The 20951-nt window shown below is 35.0% G+C and overlaps 1 long non-coding RNA gene across 1 annotated transcript in view; it reads right to left on the bottom strand.

Annotated features, from left to right (window-relative positions):
• The window catches only part of LOC121105723, a 340480-nt gene that overhangs the window by 124683 nt on the left and 194846 nt on the right, over positions 1-20951 (bottom strand). The window lies entirely within an intron of this gene.

The following is a 20951-nucleotide window of genomic DNA, read 5'->3' as shown; positions in this document are numbered from 1 at the left end:
ATCTAAGAAACGGAAATTCCCAACAAGCCCTCATTTCTACAAGAAAGGCTTCCCCACTCTGAGTGAGTCCACTGACAAATTTCGGAGAGGCTCCAAAGGCTCTTACTTGTAGGCAGATGCAAAGGGAACTGTGAGGCAATCAGAGCATGCTGGATATCCTGGGCCCAGAGGGCCCCCGAAAATATCAGTGACACTAAAGAGCACTGGGAGGACATACTGCTGGTAACAGAACTTATATTTATTTGACCAGGAGCTCTGGAGTAAAGAATGAAATTTTAGATACAAGTGGGAGAGGGGCCCTGACAAAAACATATCTCAAGAAGTTTTGAGGAAGGAGACTGATGTCAGCAAGATGGCAGAAAAGGAAGTCCAGACCCTTGCCCCACCCCAAAAAACAAAGATTGAACAGTTGTATATGTACCAGAATACCTTTACGAAAACTCTAGGATCTAGTTAAGAAGTTGCAGTACCCCAGAAAAGCACAGGATTGAGAATAACTGCATTGAAATAAGTAAGAAGAGTAATTTACCTTTACCTGTGTTTCCCTCTCCTCCAAGCTGGCAGAGGTAAGCATCAAGAAAGATCCCATTTGCCAATGATTACTCTTGCAGGCAAAAGAGAGAGTGAAGGGTGCATCCAACATACCCAGCCTTTTGGAATGCTGCCCGAGAGATTTTCTCCTGTCTTACTTCACCCAGAGTGCTGAGGAATTTGGCATGGGTGGAATGCGTCGGAACAGCTAAGAACAAAGAAGACGCATGGGTGGCTCTCAGCAGCTGGTGTGGCCCCCAGCAGCCAGCTCAGCACCCAGCAGCCAGCGCAACCCCTAGCAGCTGGCAAGGAAATCAGCAGAGAGTGCAGATCTCAGCAGCCTCTCTAAATCTCAGCAGATGACGCATTTTTCAACAGAAGGCATGAATCTCAGAAGACAGTGTAGTTCTCAGCAGCTGGATCGGATCTGCGGAACTGGAATAAGGAGCACAACCATGATACTTCTTCAGGAGAGGGGGACAGAAGTGGAACTTGTGCCCAGTGTCCTGGCATCTCAGTGTACTGCCCCACGAAAAAAGAAGGATGGCTCTCAGTACCCAGCAAGGCTCAGAAGCACTAGGAGAAGATGTATAATCCTGAGACTTCTCTCCCAGGAAGGAAGAAGAGGAATAGAATGTTCACATCCATAAAAAGGCTTATAAATCTCCCAGCTTCTAGCCAGGTTGATGGGTTAAGGTCTTTCCTTGCTGAAGCCAGCCCTTAAAAATGGAACAGGTGGCTGCTTCTTCAAATGTGCAAATACGAACACGAAGTCATAAGAAACGCAGAGAAACGACATTAACAAATGAAAACAATAAATCTCCAGTAACAAACACAAAAGAAGTGGAGATCTATGAAGTATGTGATAAAGACTTCAAAATAATTGTCTTAGAGGAGCTTTGTGAGCTACAAGACTACACAGACAAATGAAATAAGGAGAAGAGCATATGAACAAGATGTGAATATCAACGAAAAGGTAGAAACCATACAGAAGAACAAAACAGAAATTACGAAGCTGAAGAATACAACAACTAAACTAGAATTGTTAATTCAGTAGAGTTCCAAAGAGGACTCTATAAAGCAAAGGAATCTGCTAGCTGGAAGGCAGGTCATTTGAAATTATCCAGTCAGAGAACAAAGAGGAAAAAATAAAAAGAGTGCAAAAACCTAAATGACTTATGGGAAACCATCAAGTGAACTAATACAATATAGGCATTATAGGAATCTCGGAAGAAGAGAGAGATAAAGGGGCAGAAAGCTTATTTAAAGAAATGGTGGCCCAAAACTTCCCAAATCAGGGGGAGGAAATGGTATCTGGATTCAGAAAGCCCAAGAAACTCCAAATATGAGAGATTTAAAGCAGTTTACACCAGGACACATAATAAAATTGTCAAAGTTAAAGACAAAAAAATTTGAAAATCGCAAGAGAAAAAAGAGTCATCACATATAATGGAGTTGCCATAAAACTATTAGCAAATTTCTCAACATAAAACTTGCAGTCCAGAAGAGAATAGGATGATATATTCAAAGTGCTGAAAGAAAAAAATTCAAAGTTAAGAGTTTAAGATGTTTTTTTGTAAGCCTCGTGGTAACCACAAATACATACATATATATGTATGATACATATGATATTTGATATATATGTGTTTGATATATACCATGTATTTGATGCACATGAGAAATAGAGAAAAGAATCACAGAATATCAGTACAAAAATTAATAAAACACAAAGGTAGATAGCAAAACAGGAAAAGACAAAACAAAAATGACAAAATAATTAACAAAATGACCACAGCATGCTTTCCTTATCAATAATTACTTTAAACATAAATAGATTAAACTCCCCAATCAAAAGATACAGATGGCTAAATGGACAAAAACATAAGACCCAACTATGTGCTGTCCACAAGAGATTTACTTTGGACTAAGGACAACGGCTGAAGGTGAAGGGATGGAAAAATGTATTCCATGCAAAGAGTAAATAAAAGAGAGCAGGGGTGATGATATTTACATCAGACAAAACAAGCTTTAAATAAAAAATGGTCACAAGAGACAAAGAAATACATCATATAATGATAAAATGGTCATCAGAAAGGTAAAAATTATGAATATACATGTACTCTACAACAGAGTACCCAAATATATAAAGCAAGTATTAGTAGAACTGAAGGGAGAAATAAATAGCAATGCAATTATAGGAGATTTCATATGACACTTTAAACATGGATAGAACATTCAGAGGGAAATTCAATAAGGAGCAGACTGTAGATCAAATGGGTCTAACAGACACATATAGAACTTTCCATACACATGACAACACAATACAAATTCTTCTCAAGTGCCTGTAGAACATTTTCTAGGATAGATCACATGTTAGGCCACAAAACAAGTTATAGTAAATTTAAGGAGATTCAAATCATATCAAGTATCTTTTCCAAGCACAATGGTATGGAACTAGAAATTAATAACATAAGGAAAATTGGAAAATTCAAAAATATGTGAAAATTAAATGACATACTCCTGAAAAACCAATGAGTCAAGAAATCTAAAGAAAAATCAGAAAACATTTTGAGATAAATGAAAATGTAAACACAGTATAACAACTTACGGGATGCAACAAAAGCAATACTAAGAGGGAAGTGATAAATGCTTATATCAAAGAAGAAAAAAAGATTTCAAATAAACAACCTAACATTACTTGTCAAGAAACTAGAAAGAGGAGAACAAATTAAGGCCAAATTTAGCAGAAAAAAGAATAATAAATATTAGAGCACAAGGAAACAAAATACAGGCTACAAAAAAAAAAAGAGAGAGAGAGAGAGAGAGAGAAAGAAAGAAAGAAAGAAAGAAAGAAAGAAAGAAAGAAAGAAAGACCAATGAAACCAAGAGTTGGATTTCTGAAAAAATAATCAAAATTGGCAAACCCTTAGTCAGACTAAGATAAAAGAGAGGACTCAAATAAATAAAACCGGAAATGAAAGGGGAGACATTACAACTGATGTCATACAAATAAAAAAAAATTATGAGACTATTACGAATAATTATATACCCATAAATTGGATAATCTACAAGGAATGTAGAAATTCCTAGAAACATACAATATACCAAGTTTGAATAATGAAGAAAAAGAAATCTTGAGCAGACCAATAACAATAAGGGAGATGGAGTCAGTAATCCAAAGCATCCAACAAAGGAAAGCCCACAACCTGATAACTTCACTGATGAATTTTACCAAATATTTAAAGCAGAATTAGTATCAATCCTTCTCAAACTCTTCCAAAAAGTTAAAGAGGAAGAACTCCCAAACTCTTATTATAAGCATTACTTTATAATGCCAAATACCAAAGCCAGACAAGGACACCGTAAGAAAGTTACAGTCCAACACCTCTCATGAACATAGATGCAAAAATCCTCAACAAAATATTAGCAAATCGAATTCAATAGCATACTAAAAGGATCATGATCAAATGGAATTTATTCCTGGGATGCAAAGACAGCTTGACATACACAAATCAATCCACACAGTACACTACCATAACAGAATGAATCAGAAGATTATAAAATTATTTCAGTAGATGCAGACAGAGGGACGCCTCGGTGGCTCAGTTGGTTAAGCATCTGACTCTTGATTTCAGCTCAGGTCATGATCTCAGGGTCTTGGGACTGAGCCCGAAGTCAGGCTCTGAGTTCAGCTGGGAGCCTGCTTGAGATTCTCTCTCCCTCTGCCCCTCCCCCCACTTGCACGCTCTCTCTGTCTCTCTTTCTCAAAATAAATAAAATAAATCTTTAAATGCAGACAGAGCCCTTGACAAAATTCAACAGCCTTTCATAATAAGACTTCTCAACAAATTAGGTATAGAAAGAATGTACCTCAAGATAATCAAGGTCATATATGACAAGCCCACAGGTAACGTCATGCTCAATGGTAAAAACCTGAATGCATTTCTTCTACGGTGAAGAACAAGACAAGGATGCCCCGTGCTACCACTTCTACTGAACATGGTACTGGACGTTCTAGTCAGAGCAAGGAGGCAAGAAAGAGAAATAAAAGGCATCTACATCAGAAAGTAAGTAAAATTGTCTCTGCTTGGAGTATATGATCTTATATATAGCAAACACTAAATTTTCCACACACACAAAAAAGTTAGAAATGATAAACCAATTCAGTTAAGTTGTAGATTACAAAATGAAAATATGAAAATCAGTTGTGTTTTTATACACTAACAATTATCTAAAAAGGAAATTACAAATCAAAACCACAATAAGATCCCACCACACACCTGTCAGAATGGCTAAAATCAACAACACAAGAAACAGTAGGTGTTGTGAGGATGTGGAGAAAGGGGAGCCCTCTTACACTGTCGGTGGGAATGCAAACTGGTGCAGCCACTTGGAAAACAGTACGGAGGTTCCTTGAAAAGTTGAAAATGGAACCACCCTACGACCCAGCAATTGCACTACTAGGTATTTACCCAAAGGACACAAAAATACTGATTTGAAGGGACACATGTTATCCCGATGTTTATAGCAGCATTATAAACAATAGCCAAACTATGGAAAGAGCCTTAATGTCCACCGACTGATGAATGGATAAAGAAGATGTAGTGTGTATATATACAATGGAATATCACTCAGCCATAAAAAAGAATGAAATCTTCCATTTTCAACAATATGGATGGACCTAGAGATTATTATGCTAAGGGAAATAAGTCAGAGAGAGAAAAATACCATATGATTCCATTCATATGTGGAATTTAAGAAACAAAAGAGATGAACGTAGGGGGAAAAAGAGAGAGGTAAATCATAAAACAGCTCTTAACTATAGAAAACAAACTGAGGGTTGCTGGAAGTGAGGTGGGGGGGTATGGGCTAGATGGGTGATGGTATTAAGGAGGGCACTTGTTGTGAGGAGCACAGGGTGTTATATGTAAATGATGAATCACTAAATTCTTCACCTGAAACTAATATTACATTGTATGTTAACTAACTGGAATTTAAATAAAACCAAAAACTAATATAAATAAATAAGTAAATAAATAAATAAAATGAATAAACAAAAAAATCTAATTTATAGTATAGCATCAAAAAGAATAAAATACTTAGGAATAAATTTAACCAAAGAGATATGTATTGACCTAAGTGTCACACCTTTTACAAAGTTTAACTCAAAATAGATCTTGGATTTAAAGGCAAAATTAAAAAGTACAAAACTCTTAGAGAAAAAATATTTAAGAGAAAAATCCTCTGATCTAGGGCTATATAAACTAATCTCAAACTTTCCTCCAAAAGCACAACCCATAAGAGGAAAAATTGAGAAATTGGACTTGATCAAAATTAAAAATATTTGCTCTGTGAAAATCCCTGTTAAAAATATAAAAAAGCCACAGACTGGAATAAAATATTTTTAAGCCATATACCTGACAAAGAATTAGTATCTCTCGATGTGAAAAAGAACTCTCAAAATTCAGAGACTAAAAAATTGCAAACAATCCAGTTAAAAAATAGGACACAAGACATGAAAAGACATTTCACCAAAGAAGATACACAGATAGCAAAGGAGCGTATAAAAAGAGGCTCGACGACATTAGCCACTAGGAAAATACAAATCAAAATCACAGTGTCTAAAATAAAATGTAGTGAGAACATCATACTCTGGCAAGGATGTAAAGAAACTGGATCTCATAATTGCTGGTGAGAATGTAAAATAGTATAGTCACTCTGGAAACAGTTTGGCAGTTTCTTTAAAAACTATGCATGCACAGCCATAGGACCGAGCAATCTCACCCCTGGGCTTTTTTCCCAGAAAAATGAAAACTTACGTTCATGAAAAACCCTGCACATGAATGTTCATAGAACTTTTATTCATAATAGCCAAGAACTGGAAACAACCCAGGCATCCTTCAAAGGATGAATGTGAAAAAAAAAACTGGTACATGGCGCACCATGGAATACGAGTCCGCTATAAGAAAGAATGAATTATTGATGCACACAGAAAATCAGATGGACCTCTAGAGAATTATGCTGAGTGAAAAAGAAAAGCAACATAAAAAGTTACACATTGTATTATTTCATTTATATACCATTGTAGAGATGACAAAATTATAGAAATGGAGGGCAGACCAGTAGTTGCTAGGGGGTGGGGGGATGGGGTAACATGGATGTGTATGTGAATTTAAAGGGCAATAGAAGGGAATCTTGTGGTAGTAGAAATATGTCTCTTGACTGTATAAATGAAGATACCCTGGTTGTGGTATTGTTCTATAATACTGCAAGACGTATAATTGGAGCAAACTGGGTAAAGGCTTATGATTTCTCTGTATTTTTTTTACAATGGTGTATAAATCTATATTTATCTAGAAATACAAATTTTAATTAAAATATTCATAAACTTCTCGAGATGAATTCTGAAGTATTTATGAGTCAAACTTTTAAAAATGCATAGTTCAGAATGGCTAGCTAGCATTTTATCTGAAAGAACCACAATTCAGAGGAAATGGTATATACTTCAATCTGTATGTCAAACAGCACATCTCATTTTGTTAAATAGCACAGTCAGTCTTATTTCTGAGTGTGTGAAGATAGTTTCTTAACTAGTAGAGTACATTTTTAGAAATGGGCTTTCACTGTTAAAAATAAAAAAATATTCAAAGTATGTGGATGGGCTAATATATTTCAGAGATACTCTTAGTGGTGTGCTGGGGTCGACTCATATCAGCTTACAAGATGGATTGTTCAATTTTCAGGAATTTTGTGAGTCAGTTCTTAAATAGAGCCACAACTAAAAATTAAATTATATAAATTTCCAATTAAGTAAATTATATTAAAAACAAAGGTAACACACAAGCCTCATCACTTCTTATTTTTCTGCACTTTATTATTATCCATGCTTTTGAGATTATTTCCATCTATTGTAACTATTCGATAGAAATTCTGTACAATCATGTATCACTCCACATTTTTTCCCAACTCGATGCAGTGACACCATATGGATAGCTTGCGATCAGCCATAGTGGATAAATTTATATCACAGAAATAAACAAATGATAAAAATTAGAACTTTTTATTTCTGGAGACCCAGTTGTTAATTTTTACCAAAAAACCACTGGATGCCATGCTCCATTTTTGCCTGAGTATAGTTTAAGAAACTAGAGAGGCCTTTAGCTTAAACTCACTAATTGATCCCTGAGTGTCCTCTGTCCAATCATGGGTTGTCAAATGCAAACTGTACTGATTTGGGGACACCTAAAGAGACTCAGGTAGGACTTCACAGAACTTAATCCATAGGTTGAATGAACTGATTTGTGCCTACTTGCTAATGAATTAAACAATTAACAATTAATAAATGTCTTTATAGTCGCTAGAAGAAGTAAAAATAGGTGCTTATTGTAGAAAAAATTGGATGCATAAAAAGCATTATAAGAAAATTAAAATTATTTACCATCTCATCTCCTAAAATGAACTATTTTTTTTAACAGTTTGGTATTTTTTTGAGATTATTTAAAATAAACACTTTTGAAATAAGCTTAGTATAATTGTTAGCATTCTGTAACAGTTATGTGCCAGAAGCTTTACTACATTTTTACACATATTATCTCAATGATTAATCACAGCAGTCCTGTGAGATACGATCTATAATTTCCCCCATTATACAAATATTAATGAAGTACAAAGAGGTTAGCCAACTTGTTCAAGGTTACCAACCTAGTAAGTGCTTAGTGATAAATTTTATTAAGTACTTACAACTGAAACCCAGACAGTTTAATTTTTTTAAAGATTTATTTGAGAGAGAGAGCAAGAGAGAGAGAGTGGAGGGAGGGGCAGAAGGAGAGAATCTTCAAGCAGACTCCCTGCTGAGTGTGAAGCCTAACATGGGAGGGGGGAGGACTGGATCTCATGACCCTGAGATCATGACCTGAGCGGAAATCAAGGGTTGGCACTCAACCCACACTGAGCCACCCAGTGACTTCCCAGAAAATCTAATTTTAAAGCCTGTTTTTTCTACCTTTCTAGCCTGTTCTATTAAAAATATTTTATTCTTCTTAAATAGTCTCTTTTTATTTTTTATTTTATTTTATTATTTTTTTAGGGGGAGGTGGTGGGGCAGAGAGAGAGGGAGAGAATCTTAAGCCAGAAATCAAGCAAAAATCAGCAAGTATTGCATCATTAGGATGGCAAAAATAAAGAAAAGCCAGAGACAACAGAGGTAAGGCAACTCCGATAGCCATAGCTGGGAGAAATATCTTAAATGGCCTGGTAGATAAGAGCAACACGAATTCCTCTACATTGTTGAGAACTTGTAAATTCACACAACGCTTTTGGAAAGTACAGTAATTTAATACTATCTAATAAAGTTGACTATAACCTTTCGTTGCAGACTGTAAACACTAGAGAAATTTCTGTGCATATGTTCCTGGAAAAATGTACAATGATGTTCATAGCAGCATTGACTTTAACAGAAAATCTGAAAATACATTAATTTGCCTAACAGAAGGAAAAAATCAATTGTGATACATTTACACAATGGCTTACCATTCATCAGTTAGAAAGGATAAACTAATGCTACGGTCCCAATAACCATTAAGACTAAACATGGATGAAACTTAAAGGCATTATGCTAAGTAAGATAAGTTAGACAGAGAAAGACAAATACTGTATGATCTCACTAATACGGGAAATTAAAAAAAAAACTGAACTCATAAATACAGAGAATGGTTTGGCAGTTGCTAGAGGCAGGAGGCTGGGATGAGGGAAGTTGGTGAAGATTGTCAACAATAAACTTCCAGTTATGAGACAATTAAGTTCTAGGGATGTAATGTACAGCAGGGGGACTATAGTTAATAGGTACTGTACCATATATTTGGAAGTTGATAAGGGGATAGATCTTAAAACCTCTCATCACAAGAAAGAAAGTTTTAACTACAAAAAGAGATAGATATTAACAAAACTTATTGTGGTAATCGTTCTGTAATATCTATACATGGTTCAAATCATTATGTGGTACACTTTAAGTGTTAAATGTCACTTTTATCTCAGTAAATTGAAAGAAAGACTTAAAGGTCCTATTAAGAGAAAACATAAATTAGAAAAAGATATACATAGTAAGGTTAATAAAGATGTAAAGTTTTAAAAGATACAAAATAACATTGTACATTGATAAAAATATACATTTATAGGAAAAGAATAAAAAGTGCATGGTAATTATGCAACTAAATGCTGATAATTTTTGCTTCTAGTATGATATTGAGTGAGAAGAATAGTCTTGGGAAAGGAGCATAAGTATTTTATTTCACTTGTATGATGATTTTTAAATGGTTGCTTATATTAATCTTTATACCTTTCTGAATATACAACAAAATAGTTAAAATGAAAAAAATAAACAGGAAGTAGGTAAGATTTTTAAGGCACACATCTTTAAGAAAACTATTACGAATAATGAGACCATAAATATGTAGCAAAGAAACCCTCCTGATAATGAGCTCATGGTTTTAAAAAATAAGTCAATCTTATAGTAACAACAGAAAAGTGGTTGTCAGGGGCTAAAGCAGGGATAGGAATAGGAGAGGATGATAAAAGGGCACAAACTTTCAGTTATAAGATGAGTAAGTTTTGGGGATCTAATGTACAACATGGTGGCTATAGGTAATAACACTGCATTCTATCACTGAAATTTGCTAATAGAGGAGAACTTAACATTCTCACACAAAAAAGATAAATATGTGAGGTGATAGATGGTAAGATCGTTTCATAAGGGATACATGGATAAGTCATCATGATGTACACTTTATATATCTTACAATTTTATATGTCAATTAAAGCTAAAATTAATTAATTAAAATTAAATGGTCTCAGCCCCCATTCTTTAATTATAAAACACTACTTAATGATTCTAATAAATTAGTGAGACAAAAATATAACAGAAACTCATCTACCCAGCATGAGAGATTTTTACTTTTATTAAACAAAATTGAGTTCCTTCTTTTTAACTGAGAAGTAATATTTTTTTAATTTAAAAGGATATAACATATGTGCACATTTACATTAAAATGAATTGAAAATTGGTTTGTATTTCTACCAATTTATTAGAACATTCTCGGACACTGCAAATGCTTGGTAATCTTCAGACTAAGCCACATAGATTAAAGAAAGCAGAACTATCCTGCTAGTGTTCCTTTCTGAAGAGAGTACAACATTTTTCTTTTGCTCTTGCTTGCAAGTTAGAATGTCAAAAAACTCACTGTTAAGATATCATTCTTGCTCAGATTTGTGGTATAATTCACAACCATCTTATGTGTGGTGTCATTGTGCTAGGTCAAATCCCGTGGAAGAAAGAGCGCATCAGCGGAGTTTAAAAGTATACTTTTGAACATAGTCTAAAGAACGTTGGACTGAAAATCCCCCAATATATTGGATTCATCTCCCCAAGGAAATACAAGTCTGTTTTTATTGAAAGTCAATAAAAAATATGGAATGTAAATCATACTTACTTACCTAATTAAGGAATCTATCTAGCAAACTTAGCTTTCTAGCTTTACCAACTATCACCTATATTTTTATCTATCTAGATTTCTAAAAGTCTTATCTTTTATGGGATTTACTGGGTGAGTCATTTCAGACTGATTTCTGTATCTCCTTTTGAGTGTTTAGCTAGGTGGGAAGGGATAGTAAGAATATTCCATCTTTTCTTTTCCTATATCCCTCACTAGAAACCTTTTATTCAAATGTCAAAGTACAAAAAAGGTGAGTAGTTAGGGAATTTTAAACAATATTTCACCGTTTTTCTGATTGTGCCCAGATTTTTCCTAGAACATTTTTTTCCCATGGTTGGGTTGTTAGGAAACAATGCATCTGATTAAGAGTCATTATAATGTAATGATTAAACCAAACATAGTTTAAAGACAGAAGTGAGTTCCAGTCTCAGGTGGGTAAACCTGAACAATTTATTTAATCTCTCTGAATGCCTTGGTTGTGTCACTTACAAAGTAGATAACCCCTTAGAGTTGGTGCATGGGTAAAATAAGACAAACTGTGCACTGTTTAGGACAGATACAGGTGCAACGTACAAGCTGAATATAATATAGCTGGTATCATTCTCCCTCGTATCCTGGGGGATATATCCTTCTTTAATTTTCAGTACTCAAGAAAAAAGAGTATGGGGGCACCTGGGTGGCTCAGTTGGTTAAGTGTTGGACTCTTGGTTTTGGCTCAGGTCATGATCTTGGGGTCCTGAGATTGATCCCTACATTGGGCTCCATGCTCAGTGCAGAGTCTGCTCCAGATTCTCTCTCTCTTCCCCTCCCCCGACTCTCCCTCTCTAAAATAAATAAATCTTAAAAAAAAAAAAAAAAAAAGGAAAGAGGAGTATGGCTCATACTATTTTATACCTTGTGTGACATCTGAGGGGGGAATAAAGACTACATACCAGTTGTTTGCAGCTTCATTTGGTAGTGTATTAGTTTTCTATGTCTGCTATAACAATTACCTCAAACTTGGTGGATTACAACATCATTTATTCTCTTACAGTTATGGAGGTCAGAAATCCAAAGCCAGATTCACTAAACCCAAGTCAAGATGTCAGCAGGGCTGCATTTCCTCCAGAAGCTCAAGGGGAAAGTCCATTCCTTGCCCTTCCAATCTAATCTGGCAATTGTCACCATTCCCTGTTTTGTGGCTGTGTTACTCCATTTCTGCCTCTATGGTCACATGACTCTCTCCTCTTCTGTGTGAAATCTTCCTCTGCCTCCCTTTTATAAACGTATTTTTGATAGCTTTATAAAAGGGCTCACTCAGATCATCTAGAGTAACCTTCCCGTCTCAAGATCCTTAACTTAATCACACCCAACATTTCTTTAAACTTTCCCAGATTCTAGGAATTAGCAGTACCTGGATATTTTGGGGGACAAGCATCTTGCCTACCACAAGCATCTTACCCTCCTAATCATACTGATTATTTCATTTTTTAAAGACTTATTTATTTAATTTTTTAAAGATTTTGTGTATATATTTGAGAGAGAGAACAAGCAGGGGGAGAGGCAGAGGGAGAGGGAGAAGCAGACTCCCTGATGAGCAGGGAACTCGACCGCAGGACCCTGAGATCATGACCTGAGCCGAAGGCAGCCTCTTAACCAACTGATATACCCAGGTACCCCTATTTATTTATTTTAGAGAGAGAGAGAGAGAAAGAGCACAAGTGTGAGGGGGAGAGGGAGAAGGAAAGGGAATCTCAAGCAGACTCCCCGCTAAGCACAGAGCCCAACACAAAGCTTGAACTCACAACACTGAGATCAGGACCTGATTCAAAACCAAGAGTTGGATGCTTAACTGACTGTGCCGCCCAGGTGCCCTGGACTGATTATTTCTGAATTGCTACTCTCTCTGCATCACAGAACTGGCCAAAATAGGGTTCTTTGGTTTAATATTTGCCACACATATGTCATCTATTAAATCCTACAAAATGAGTTGGTTTTCCTCAAGATTTTAATCACAGACTTTGGAGTCTAGATTCAAACTGCTTGGCCTCAAAAATTGGCTCCTCTACACATGTGTGTGACCTTGGGAAGTTTATTTAAGCTCTCTGTACCATAACGTCCTCACTTGTAAATAGAAATAAGAGTTATTTCATCAACCTGATGTGAGGACTAAAATCAACCACACTTGTAAAATGCACGCAGTGGCACCTAGCACATTACTAAAGGATACTATTTTTGTTATTATTATGCTGTTGCTGTTGTTATTAAATGGACTTGCAAGGGAGTACATTTTTAAATCATTTTTTAAACATGGTTATCATGTGCAGAAGAATTTGATTCCATGACCATGCTACACTAAAGAAAATATGGAAGACACTGAATATAGCAGGAGTCCTGTGACAGTCCCCAATGGTTTCCATCTTCTATCCTTAACTCAGCAGCAGATAAAAACCATAGCTGAAATTTTGAAGTTAACATTTTTGAAAGAAGACAAAAATCATTCACAAATTCTTTAAAAGTGTATATGGAAGCCACCAAAGAAATCCTAATGGTCACATTTTGGAAAATATTATAATTAGTACCAATGGAATTTACCAGTCTAAGGTGGGCTGAAAAGAATTTTTCACCTACACATTGCACATTAATTTTATAATGAAAAGTATTATCATTGCTTCTTCCATTTCTTTTTTTTTTTTAAGATTTTATTTATTTATTTGACAGAGAGAGAGACAGCCAGCGAGAGAGGGAACACAAGCAGGGGGAGTGGGAGAGGAAGAAGCAGGCTCCCAGCAGAGGAGCCTGATGTGGGGCTCGATCCCACAACGCCGGGACCACGCCCTGAGCCGAAGGCAGACGCTTAACGACTGAGCCACCCAGGTGCCCCTGCTTCTTCCATTTCTAACTTGTGTATATAATATACATCCACATGTCTCATGTGTATATATGTATATGTGTCTATATATACACTGTATTTATATCAACCAATTTTTCTATGAATGATTTTCAAAATGCTATTGAAATCATATTTCTTGAATGCTGTTGTATAATGATAAATGATGGCTTCTTAATTCCTTAGACATCCTGATTCAACATTAGAATTTCAGTATCAAAAAACTATACTACATGAGAGTATATAAAAAGTCATCTACTAGTAATGATTATAATTAATAATTATACATTGCTCTGTGGATTACCACATACATTCTAATATTTGATCCTCAAAAGCATCAAATGATTTCCCCATGATTTCATAGTTAGGTCTTTAAGAAACTCAGAAAATTAATCTCAGGTTCAAATTCCTATGCTTTTTATACCTTACTTTGCTCCTCTCAAAGGTTCAAAGGACAAGAGCTATAGAATTTCAAAGGAAAGAGTGTTCATTATGATCTGAGAATCACAGAAGAGAATTCATTGAAGTGGCTGAATTTCAACTCAATCTTTTTTTTAAAAGTCAACTCTGCCCCCAACGTGGGGCTCGAACTTATGACCCCAAGATGAAGAGTCTCATGCTCTACCAACTGAGCCAGCAAGGAGCCCCTTACCTCAATCTTAATACATAAAACATAATAGCTTAAAATCAGGGAGAGTATTACTGGATAAAGAGAAGAGCATCAACCAAAGTTTACTAGTTGAGAAAAAAAGTGGAAGGTGGAACTGGGAATTATCAAGTCAATAAATACAACCTCTTCACTGAAATATGAGAAATAAGGCTAATATCAAATTGTTGAAAGACTAAGAAGTGAAGATTTTATTAAGTAGACAATAGGGGGTTAGAGTTTTCGAAGAGAAGAATGATATGCTGCATAATCTGTAAAAGGAAGATAAGGTCACCAGCAGATGCAGGATGGATAAGATAAGAGGGTGTAGTGGAAGGTTGCTGCTAGGGGCATAATGCAGACCTTTCCTAGAGCCTCAGAAGAGGGGGGGGGGAGCAAAGAACGTGGGAAAAACAACTGAAAAGGATGCACTGTTTATTATATTAGAAAAAAAGATAATAGCATTTTTAGCTGCCTACTAAATAATCATTCTTTTTATACGTTGCTGGATATGATTTTCTAAAGTTTTTTTTAAGATATTTGAACCTATATTCATAGGATATATTTGTGCTTAGGAATCTTGGGATAATTCTCTGATTTAGTATCAGGATCTACTGTCCTCATTGAACGAGTCAGAAAATATTTCCTCCTCTATTTTCGGAGAGTTGGTTTAGAATTATTTATTCATTGAAAGCATGAAAAAAATTCACTATATATATCTGAGACTGAAGTTCTGTTAGTGAATGGATTATAATTGCAAATTCAATTTCTTCAATAAATATAGGGATGTTTATGTTTTCTCTTTCCTTGCAAGTCACTTTTGGTAACTTATGCTTTTAAGGAACTTTAAAGATTTTATCTAAGTTATCAAATTGGAATAAATTTGTGCATAATATTTATCATCTTTTTGCCATGAGATTTGTACTGATGTTCCCTCTTTTATTACTAATTTTAGTTAGTAATTTTATTACTATTATTAGTAATATTATTATTTTGTGCCTTTTTTTCTTTATTTCCTGATCAGCTATTTTTTCCAATTTTACTGAACTTTTCAAAGAATCGCCTTCTGATTTCACTGAATTTTCTCTTTAGTTAGGCTGTTTATTTTACTGATTTCTACTCTTCTCACTGTTTTATTCCTTTGCCTCCTTTGGGTTTAAGTTATTTTATTTCTAACTTTTTAAGGTGGAAGCTTAGATCATTGATCTTTAGACCTTTCTTATTCTCTCGTATTCACACACATGAATTTTACTTCTCACTTCTCAAAAACGTTTACATGTTATGTTTTCATTTTCAGTTCAAAATGTTCTCTACTTTCTCTTCCAATTTGTCTTAGACCCATGGATTATTTAAATGTATGTCATTTAAATTCCAAATTGTCTTGATTTACCAGGTATAATTTTGTTATTAGTTTCTAATTTAATTTTGTTGTTGCTCAGTCTACATGATTTTAATTCTTTGACACTTATTAAGACATGTTTTACAGCATAGAATTTATGTATTTCATGTACCTGTGCAAAGAATGTGTATCCTGCTGTACCTGGTGGAATGTTTTATAAATACCAGTTAGGGTAACTTAGTTTATAGACTAAAGTTTCATGTATACGCTTACTGATTTTTTGTCTACTCCTTCAGTTAGTGACAGAGGAGTATTACAATCTTCAACTGTAACTGGCACAGTGTCTATTTCTCCTTTCAGTCTGTCAATTTTGTTTCATGTATTTTGGAGCTTTGTTTATAACCAAGTGTACATTTATAATTGTTATATATTTTTTGCTGCATCGATCTTATCACTATAACATCTCACTGTGTCTCTAGTAATGCTTCTTAATCTGAAAGTGTGAGACGTTTTTGTTTCAATCAGTGATATGTCTCAAAGAAAGAGAAAAATTGTACCTATGTATGTATATGCATGTAAATGTGTATGTATAAACATACATATGTATGTGTGTAGTCTTCTATATTGACCATATATTTATCATTTCTGGTGCCCTTCATTTTTTTCTTGCATAATTCAGTATACCCATGGGTGCCATTTCTCGTCAGTATGATTTCTTTTAGCATTTCCTAAAGTAGAGTTCTGCTAACAAAAAATTCTCTCTGGTTTCAATATTTATTTGGCATTCAGATTTGAGGATTAGTCTGGTAAGTTATAGACCTCTCTATGAACAGTTTCTTTTCAGTACTTTGAATGTACCATTTCAATGTCTTCTGGCTTTCATTATTTCTGATGAGAAGTCAGTAATTAATTGTTATTGTTTCCTATATATATTATGTCATTTTTTCTTGTTGCTTGCAATATTTTCTTTTTGTGTTTGGCTTTTATTGGTTTAACTACAGGCTATGGGAAATTTTCTTTGGATTTATATTGTCTTGCATTTATGTTAATGTTTTCACTGAATTTAAGAAGTTTTTATCCATTGTTTCCTCAAAAAAAAATGTGGTTTTTTTTCCTTTCCTCCCTTTTCTCTTTCCTCCCAGGACTCCACTAATTATAGTATCCATTTAATATGGTCCCACAGGTCTCTGCTAACTTAATCATCTTTTGTTCTGTTTTTTTTCTTTTTTTTTAACATCTTTTCTTCTCTCTGTTGTTCAGATGGGAAAATATTTATTTCATTTGTATAATTTCCAGTTCTCTATTGTGATTTCCTATCTTTCTGTCATTAACATTAAATTTACCTTTAAATCTTAATTCATACCTTACTCTAGGCCTTTGAACAAATTTGAAATAGTTGCTCTGAAGTCTCTACCTGTTACCTCCCACAGTTGGGTCCATTTGGAGTCAGTTTCTAATGACTGCTTTCTTTCCTGAGTGTGGTTCCCATGTTCATGCTCCATTGGTCATTGTGAATAATATGTTTTGAAGACTTTGGGATCCGGTCTTTTTTATTATTATTTTTTTCTACTGAAAATTGTTGCCCTTATTTTGTTATAGTAGGCATTTAACTTGCCAAGACTCAGACTGAGAAATCTTTCCCTGGCGTGGGGGGCAACTGTTGATAAACTTGCTGTTTTTACTTCTGCCAAGTGTTACTTTCTCAGCTTGGGTCCCTGGGAGTCTCCCCTGAGCCTGTGTAGCTTAGTATTGATTCCAAGATCCGGCAGAATTTATATTCAGATTTTGAAACTTGCTCTCTTGGATGTTTCTTTGCTTCTGGGGTTTGCTCCCAATCTTACCATGAGCCTCAGTCCTGATCACAAGCCTCCCAAACTGTACAGGGGTTTGGCAACACGCTACAAGAACAGCAAACATGCAAATCTCACCGGGAGCAGTTCTCCCTCTTAAAGTCAGCTACTCTCTGATTTCTGTCCCCTTTTGCACCACACTCCCTTGCGTCTCCCATGTGTTTGCCCTGTTACGCAGTTTACCTGCTGTTCGGGACGCTTAGGCGCATCTTGCGCCAGAGATACTGCCTACTACCGCTGCCTGACCTGGGGACATCTGGGTTCCTCACATGACAGAGTCACACTTTTGCCACTCCTGTCCAATGCAGCAGCTGCTCAGGAGTAAACACTACACGTCTCTGACTCTTCCATTTTCAAATGCCTACAAACAGTTGTTTTAAAATAGTTTGTTCTAGTTTTAAAAAATGTGAAATTGTTATCTATGGGTGGAATCACTGACTTTTCACATAGCGATTACTAGAAGACCCTGCTACGTGTATTTTTAATTAGAAGTATTTTATGTTTAAGTAAACTGTAAAATCATTCACTAACATGTTTTAGAGAAGACACTGCAATTGTAAGTTCAAACTCAAAAGCATATGATTTCTCTAAATTTAAATGCTTACTTTAGGGACACCTGGGTGGCTTGGTCGGTTAAGCATCTGCCTTCGGCTCAGGTCCTCAGATTGAGTCCCACATTGGGCTCCTTGCTCAGCAGGGAGCCTGCTTCTCCCTCTGCCTGCTGCTTTCCCTGCTTGTGCTCTCTCTCTCTCTCTCTCTCTATTTAAATAAATAAAATCTTTTTAAAAATTCTTATTATAAAAAAGCCTTATGCAATGAACCCATATCAATAAATGTGAATCTTTAAAACCAGTAACTATATATTCAGAACCTTCTGTCTGATTGTGACTTTTCGTAAATGGGATAAATTTATATTGAACCAAAACAGATGTGATTCGGAAAAGGTTCTAGTGGAAGTCCAAAACGTTCAGGGGAAGTTTATTCTTCCAAGACTCATTTCATGGTTCACTGGATAAAACACATCTTTCTGTTCCATGATTTCAAAATAATTCTTGAAGAAATTCATCATACTTTGAAGAATACTGGAAATTCACTTTAAAACAGGCAAGAAAGATTAGGAACAAGAAACATGAAACACCTCACATTTCCTAATTTCTTTTATTTTACCAGTGTGATTTAGATTAAATACAATTTGCTCTTTTTCTGTTTGATATTCCCAATATTTTATTGTCCTCTGGTAACATTTGATGGCTAATAAAAAAAATCACTACATTTTAAAGTGTAATTCCTCTTTTTACTTTATGACGTGTGATAGAACCTCAAAGAGTTTTGATGATTATTCCAATGCCTTATACTATGTGACATAGTTGCCTTATCAAGGTGTACAAAATATAATCAATTCATCAGTTTTTCTTTTGTTTCTTGGTTGAAAGTTTAATAAGAGTAGAGAAAAAGTAAAGGAGAGAGAAGAAAATAACGGAGAGGGAGGAAGGATGTGTGTGTGTGTATATATATATATATATATATATATATATATATACACACACATACACACATATGTGTAATTTCAAACGTGGAAAACCACGTTGTGATTTTAAGTCACTTTTCTAGTACTTTCATCTTTATCATCTCACTGATAAGAAAATAGAAGAAACGTGGTTTATATCCCCACAACAGTGCTAAGGATTGTCTTATCTTGGTTTTCCTTCACCGTTGGACTGGGAGGATCTTGAGGTTAAGGAGATATGTACACATCCTTGGATCCTTCAATGCCTATTACAATGTCTGACATGCCACATGCAATCATAGTTTTTGCTGAAAGAATGAATAAATTCTGGCTTTCATTTTCATTTCATCCTGATACTCATTTCCAGTTACATGAAACCCCCCCCTTTTTTTTACCTTCAGTAGAAGAGGGGAGGAGGTCATATTTCAGTGAGAAAACTGAAATAGGAAAAGCAATGTAGTCAGTAAACCGTTATCAGAGGGTAGAGACAACTTTCCTATTAGCCTTTTATGGATAATCAGATTTCTGCCCACTGAAGCAAAACCATCCTCAGCCAGAAACAGTGAATTGATTAAAGCTTTGTTCTGCTCTGGCTGACTTTCAGCATTCTTGTGTTTTATACAGAACATAGATACAGTCTGGATTCTGCAGGGCAGGATTAGATGATCTACAGAGGGTCAGTACCACAGACCTTTGTCTCTCTGCAAGTAATGTCTGCAGTAATCTACACCAGATGGTGCTGGAGAAGTCTTTAGTTCATAACATTCTCCAAGGAACTCATGACTAAAATGAGGGTAAAATTCAGGACTGAAATTGTAAATTGTGGAATGAAGTTGGATAGTTCTCTGAAAGTTAAATAATATTTGTACTGTTGCTACATATTTTTTTATATCCTCTCCCATAGTATAGTTGAACAGGATGGTGTATAAACAGGATTGAGGGAAAGTTCTGGAAATAAAAATGGATAACTATATTTTGGGAGCATTTTTACTATACTATTATATATATATATAACTATATAACTATATATATATATGACAGTCAAACTTATAAGAAATGGTTTGTCATGTACATTTGTGAGTATGTGTATATTTTAAATTACAAAAAAACTGGTTTACTTCATAATTGTGTTCTAAACTAGCATGTTAGGTTTTTCTCAGTTTCCCTCTTACGTATTATTAAAGAGTTGGATACTACTGCTGGTGTCACTAAGGATGTGTTTCTCATATGAAATATGCCATGGATGTTGAGAAGAGACATTAGTATCAGAATATAAATATATACTTGTACATACAGATTTTAAATTACTTGATATGCTAAGATTCTCAAAGAGTCAGGTATTGGAAGTATGAGAGTTATTATAGCAGCATTGTGTTAAATAAACCCTGTCAGATACTGAGGATAGAGGAATAAACGGTCCACAGCAATGTACCCAGCAATTCTAAAATGATAAGAGGATTCCACCTGCACTGAGATTGACAAAGAATAAACCCTGTTCAAACAAGGGTTTATATATATACTCAAGTCATTGGCAAAATATTTGGTCATATCTTCCTTTGATCAAGAATTTATAAATATTAATAACCCAGAATAGTAGCTATGAAAAAGTTCTTTCGAGTAAAAGAAAACCTTTTTTGGAAGACTCAGAGAAAGATAACATCTTTAAAGTATTTCACTACAGAACACTAATACTTAAGAAAATTATTTTGCATGCTCAGTGGG

Source organism: Ursus maritimus, unplaced genomic scaffold (genome assembly GCF_017311325.1).
Source record: "Ursus maritimus isolate PB19 unplaced genomic scaffold, ASM1731132v1 scaffold_29, whole genome shotgun sequence".
Taxonomy (NCBI): Eukaryota; Metazoa; Chordata; class Mammalia; order Carnivora; family Ursidae; genus Ursus; species Ursus maritimus.
This window is presented reverse-complemented; position numbering and strand designations above follow the sequence as displayed.